Raw genomic sequence first — 6,961 nt, 5'->3', positions numbered from 1 at the left:
TATTTAGCACTAAAAAGATATGAGATATCAAGCTATGAAATGACATGGAGGGAACTTAAATGTACATTACTAGGTGAAAGAAGCCAATCACATAGCTGCCTACTATGTGATCCCAATTACATAATATTTAGCACTAAAAAGATATGAGATATCAAGCTACAAAATGACATGGAGGAAGCTTTAATGTACATTACTAGGTGAAAGAAGCCAATCTGAAAAGGCTGCCTACTATGTGATCCCAATTACATAACGTTTTGGGAAAGGCAAAACTATGGAGACAGTAAAAAGATCAGTGGTTGCCAGGAGTTAGAGGCGGGAAGGGATGAACAGGTGGCACAGAGACGAATTTTAGGGCAGTGAAACCTCTCTGTGTGCACTACTCCATATGATATTGTAACAGTGGATACATGACATTAAACATTTGTCCAAAGTCAAACTAAGGGCAATACTGAGAGTGAGCCGTAATGTAAATATGAACTTGGAGTGACAGTGATATGTGGATGTAGGCTCATCGCGTGTAACAAATGTACCCCTCTGGGGGCAGCAGTGTTGACAGTGGGGAAGGCTGTGTGTGTGACAGGGCGTGTATGGGAACTGTTCCTTTCCGATCAATTTTGCTGTGAACTTAAAACTACTCTTAAGAAAAAAAAATTACAGGAAAAAAGATGTGTGAGCAGAACTTAAAAGCTTAAGGAAAATACTAAGTACTTAGTTTGAAAATCATTAATATATTGAATTAATTATCCAAAATATGCCTCTTTTGAACATTAAAAACTAACGGGGGAACTGCCCATTAGGTTCATGTCTAGACTCACGAACCAGATCAACACACATGCTCAGCCTCTGTACCGGGCTCCTCCTAACTAGTCTCTACCTCTGGTCTTGCCCTTCTCCAATCCCTCTTCCATACAGTTGTCACAGTGATTCTTCCAGCAAGCAAATCAGATCATCTTATGTCCCCAGTTAACATTCTTCGATGGCCTTTATTTCCTTGAAGATAAAGCTCCAGCTCCTTAGCAAGGCATGAAAAGAAGGTTCTGCCTTTTCCAGTGTACCTGCACCTTCATTTCCAGCTACTTTTCTCTCACAGAGTTTTCGGCTAGCTAAACTCCTTTAGGTGCCTCAAATTCCACATTATTTTCATACTTTAGTTCCAGTTCACACTGTTCTCCCCTCCTGCCCTGTTCTCTACACACAATCTCTTCTTAGAAACGTCCAGTGATCAACCACCGAGACTTCATGTTTCTGTAACAGTCTCTGTTTCTCATCGTGAAATCGACTACATTTTATTGAAATTATGCTTAGTGCATGTCTCTTCCATCAGATTATAAACTTGTTGAAGACAGAGACTGTGACAAATTCATATGACTGATTCCTAGCACAGAGCCTGGTATACAGCTGGCACTCAGTGAATGCTTATTAAACTGTTTCTATTGAGTCAGTCAAGTCACAGTAAAATTTCCCTCACTTTCAAGACAATCTTTTTCTTATTTGTATTGAAATCTTTACTTTCTGCCTCACACTTTCTGCTCTTCTCAGAACTTTTTAGAAAATTCTAATTGTCTCCTTTTTTGGTCTCAGGCTTTGAATCCTGAGTTAGTAGTCAGATTTTATCAAAATAAGATTGTACTAAGCCCATTTGCTTTCTTCCAAAAGCCAATTATTAACTCCTTTAAGTGATAGAAACTTGTCATCGACATTCTAGAATAGTAACTGATTTTATGCATTTTGAATAAAGCCAAGGTATCAAATTATTTTTAAATTGTCAAATGACTGTAGTGGACTAATATGCATTTCCCACCCTGATCAAAAAAAATTTTTTAAAAATAAAATATTTCACAGAATTTCAACACTTTGTATGATGCTTTAAAATACTCAAAAAGTTCTTTCGAAAATATTATCTGATCATAACTAAAGTCATAACTGATAATCCAAAGAAACTGTACTGGATGGTGATTCTAGACTCTTGTAAGAAATGGAAACAAAATTAAAGCAGAAAAAAAAACATTCTTATCTTAGACATAAGACACATGACTCTGTGCAGATAAAGAAACAAAAATTCCTGTCATGACATGGTAAAAAATGCATCTAAATGAGTTGAATCATAAAGCTGTAGCAGGAAATCATATGTTTTGGAAAGTTTAGAGCTTTTCATTTCCATTCTGTTTTATTTTTAAAGACTATCCGATTTTGATTTGCCTGTTAACTTGCCTGGATTGTATTGAATCACAAATGTACAAGTGAATAGTAAACTCTAGAAATATTTAAGAGGACATATATATGGTGGGTACTGCCAACACCATTCAGAAAAATCAGAGAATCTGTATTGGAGAGTGATCAAAAACTGTACTGCAGAAAATTGAGGGGAGGAAGCTATGATTAGAAGATGCGAGAATCATGCTAATTCCCTTGATATTGAAAGTTGCCTCTTTCCAACATGGAATCAAAGTAGCTACTGAGACAAGGACATATCTAAGGAAGCTAGTAGGAGAACATAAAAAATTCAGGAGTGGGATAAAAAGGGAGTAAATACCCATTTGGTTTAATTGTAGTGACTCCAAACTGGGTCCGTCTGCCCTGTTAATTGAGTCTCTGCTTTTAGAAGAGAGACCACCATATCCTAAGAGAGTCACCTTGAACCAGATTAAAAGTCTTCACAAAATATTTAGAAGTAATTGTGCTTCAGCTCTAGAGACAGATGCTATATTTTCCTTTTTTTGTAAGCTATATGTTTGGGTGTTCAATAAACAGAATATGTTTATGTTTGGAATATAGTGTTTTAAATAAATGAATTCTATTTGTCATCAGATGCTAGCTGCAAGACTGGTTTCATTTTGTTACTAAACATTAGTTCACCAAACAAGAGAAAAGAGTTGAGCCAAATAAAAGTGAAACATTACCTCTATTGAGTGGGGCTTAGAGGTAAACAAAACCAATTAACAGTGATTCCCTGCTTCTAAGACAGCAACCTGGGGAGGGGTGGAGGCAGGTAGGGAGTTGGTAAGATCAGCTCTTCCAATGACAAAAAGTAGGGAGAAGAAGTACAGAGAGGCCTGGCCCCTGGTCAGAACAGGATGCTTGCTTGGCGTACAGGATGCTTCGGTGTGAAGGATGCACTGAGATCCATTACCCTCTTCTGTTTTCCCCTTGCCAGGCAGCCAACAAAGCCAGACCGCAGTCCGAAGAAGCATCTACCTCTAGCAACATTCATCTTATGACCGAGAATTGGAGAAAAGGGTGGATATTGCTTTTTTCTTTATTCATTTGTCCCCTAAATAAACTGGATACCCCCTAATCTCCAAAGGTGCAAGCTGCAGGTGAGGACAAGGCTAGGGAGAAGCTTGAAGGGAGAAGGATGCAGCAGAAAGGGAGGAGCCAGATTTTAATTTTAATTTGGCAGGGGGAAGTGAAGAAGATGCACCCAGAAGGGGTTATGCCCAGGAAAAGATTGGGGTCGGGGCAGCGTTAGGGTTAAACTAATTAGTATCATGTTATCCAGCCGAAACAGCAAATATCCTATTTTCACTCCTGATGCAGCCAACCTAGGATTAATGTGTTGAAATATTCAAGGGAGGATAAAGATCTTGGTCCTTTGAGCCAGAATGAGAGCGAAAGGCCTGAGTGGTTACCTATGATGATACTTGGAACATCAGAATTAGAGCATAAGGACGAGATTAGGTCTGGATCAGGGCAGCATGTGGAACCTCGTGGAGCTTCTCCTATAGTGCATCTGAAATTTCTGGGTAGTGGTCATACGTCACCTGGAATATGGCTGGAATTCGTGCCTTTTGAGTCAGTGACATCCTTTCCCAGAGCTGAACCAATTACAAACACATTTATTTCATTAGTAATGAAAAATATCTATTTTATTAGGAAATGGATTAGGGTCACCTCTGACTCCAGATGTTACAGTTCAGACCTCCTTCCCAATAAGTAGTAAGGTGAGGTTAACAGCACAGTTTTCACCATGATATGGTGTCCATCACTAAAACCTCATGGTGTATGCAAGGTGTATGCCACTCTGTTCTTTACAATGTGCTATCCACAGTAAGTTCTACAAATTTACTAATCTCTCGATTGTCCAACTCCTATTCAGTCCTCATCATTTATCTCTCAACTCTCCAGCAAAAGCTATTACTTATTGGTCAAGCAAGTTCTCCTGTCCTCATACATCAATCCAGTCACTCTGACAATCTTTGCTGCCTTTTTTTTCCTTTTGTGAAGGCAGAATAGGGGAATGAGTTTCACATACTGGTCACTTTAAGAAGCAGGAATCTCTCTTGCCAGGAAAAAGTTCTTCATAGTTATATATTACAGCTAAGAGCAGAGTCTGTAAGTTTCCTCCTAAATCTTCAGAAATCTTATCAAACAATGGATTCTTTGTTCCATGTGACAACCTAAAAGCTATCTAATGCATCAACAGAGAAAGGGCCCTAATTATCTCCTTTCTGCCTAGAGACCACAGAACCATTGCGTTTTCTGATTTGAACTGCATTATAGTAGTTACAGTGTGGACCCGGAGTTGTAAGCCCAAGGACCAGGTCCATGAATCTATGGAGAGAATGCATCATTCAAAAATGAAGATGGTCAAGTTGGAGCTTCTATTTCTAAACCAAACAGTTATTCACATCAGCCCAAGACTTTCTGTGAGTAGAGAATTTGACTAAGGATGCATTCAAACTTGGCCTGCCATGGAGTCTATAGTTTGCCATTGTTTCCCTCTCGTCCATGCAATTCACAGTGTTCTGGAAAAAACTGAGAACTCTTTGGGAAGTTATGGTTCTCAAAATTATTACTTCTCTTTGGTTGGTCCTGGATACAGCCTGCCAGATCTCCCTTGGCTCCTCAACCTCTCACCTGCCTCTCTCCACAACCAATTAATCCATTTAGAAACAGAGTAGCAACGTATATTCCTAACTCAAGGAGGAATTCTAAATTCTGGGGCTGTAAAGCATCCAGGTAGGGAGTCTCCCCATCACATCTGAACTCCTCTTGGTTACGGAGAAAGGCCACACTGGAAAGATTAAGCATAATAGGTGAAATGTTTCCTGATGGATAAAGATTATCCCGATTTACCTAAATATTCTCCCGCAGGTAGACCCTAATTTCAATTCAAAAGAAGAAATCATTTAACTGTCTTTCTTTTCCAACATGACCCAGTTACTAGAGACCATACTTCGTTCCTCAGGGTCAAGGTCTTGAAAGTATCCTCCCCACAGGCCTGCAGCAAGAACACCCAAGGTGGAGCCAAAAGCTTTTGAAGACGAGGCAATACTGTAGTACTTAGCAGTAAGGTCTCATAGTTTCATATTTGGAGAAAAAGCACTTTTCTCTATGCAAGAACATGTACATCTTTAAAAATATTACTTTCTGGTAAGCAAATGAATCAATGAACTAAAGGTTATTATTACTGGCAGCCTTCCATTTTAGACGGGAGTCAACTCTGCCTTAAAAACACACTACGAAATGATTAAATAATTTCATTGCACATAATTTAAATGATTTTGGTAAAGTTTCACTTATATCGGCATCTCTACATTTTATATTCTGTAGACAAAGTTTTCCAAATTTTTAGAGAAGAATGAAGTATTATTTTTAGCTCTGATAAACTTTTAGATCTGATAACCCAAGGAATCACAGTAAAGTTCTTAAACAGACACATTAACTGTTTAAAGCTGCAGGAGTGTCATCTATGAAAATGAAATTAAAATTCAATGAATTGCATATTAGTTTCCTAAAAGAGTTCATCTAAAAGCCTGATTCACATTCAGAGTGAAATATTCTTTATCACTGGATCAAATCAACACAGCAAACAGTAAACTGCTACGAAAAGAGTCTGAAAGTTTCTTTAAAAGCCTTCAGGAGGCTTTTAAAACAAAACACTGTTATAAAAATTAAAAAATACAACCATTGGCACAGAAATAAATCTTTATGACATGGGTAAATTCAGAGCCTTAAATGCCTTCATTATTAATAAGAAAAATGAAGAAATAGAGGAACCCAGTATTCTCTTTTTTTAAAAAAAAAACCAAGAAAATAAATGACTAATTAATAAATATATAAAAATAAAATGGAAATCGATAATACAGAAAATGAAAAAAATTATAGGATGGATAAATGTATCCATTATCTGTTGTTTGGGTTTTGTTTTTAAGATTGAAAACCCCTTGTAAGATCAGTTAAAAATAAAAGAGAGCAAGGCCAAAAAATATATAAGATTAGAATGTGAAAGGAAATGCAGCTAGAATTACAGAATAAATTAACAGCCTTATAAGAAAATTTATCGATCAAATCTATGACATCAGATTTGACGATGATTTCTTAGCAAAATACAGACAAAAGAAAATAAAAATTTGAATAGGTAATTGTCATAGAAGAATCAAAGGTAATTAAAGACTCAATATCAAAAAGGCCCCTGGACAAGAGGCACACAGAGCTAAGTTTTATCCTATCTTAATTCAAAGTTTTAAAAACCAGTGTTTTCCAGTCTTCTCTAATGGTGAGCATCATCTGGGATGTGTATAAAAGGCACAGATAACTAGGTATCTTCCCTGGAAATTCTCATATAGCAGGACTGGTTAGGACCTAGCTATATTTGTCTAAGTCCTTTATATCTTCAGAGACATTGGGAACTGATTCTAACTCTGATTTAAACTCTTATAGGACGAAGGAAAAAAAAATTAAAAGGCTCGCTGGCATAGCTTTAATACTCAAATCTGATAAGGATATAAAAAGAAAACTAAAACAATAGATAAATCTCATTGATAAATATAGGTGCAAAAATTCTAAATAAAACACTAGGACACAGAATCCAGAAATTTGTCAAAAGAGAAATAAATACAGTTTAACTACACTGGGTTTATTCCAGAAATGTAAGGATAGTATACATTAAGAAATCTATCAACATAATAAGAGATACGAACAAATGGCTACAGAAAAACTTAATTATGTTATTAGGTAA

General features: G+C 36.9%; 1 protein-coding gene across 1 annotated transcript in view; it reads right to left on the bottom strand.

Moving 5' to 3' along the window:
- MYO3A (myosin IIIA) overlaps positions 1-6,961 on the bottom strand; it is a 185,990-nt gene that overhangs the window by 76,657 nt on the left and 102,372 nt on the right. The window lies entirely within an intron of this gene.

Source organism: Pteropus alecto, unplaced genomic scaffold, assembly GCF_000325575.1.
Source record: "Pteropus alecto unplaced genomic scaffold, ASM32557v1 scaffold11, whole genome shotgun sequence".
Classification (NCBI taxonomy): domain Eukaryota; kingdom Metazoa; phylum Chordata; class Mammalia; order Chiroptera; family Pteropodidae; genus Pteropus; species Pteropus alecto.
The sequence above is the reverse complement of the archived record's forward strand: the minus strand, read 5'-3'. Positions and strand labels throughout refer to the sequence as shown.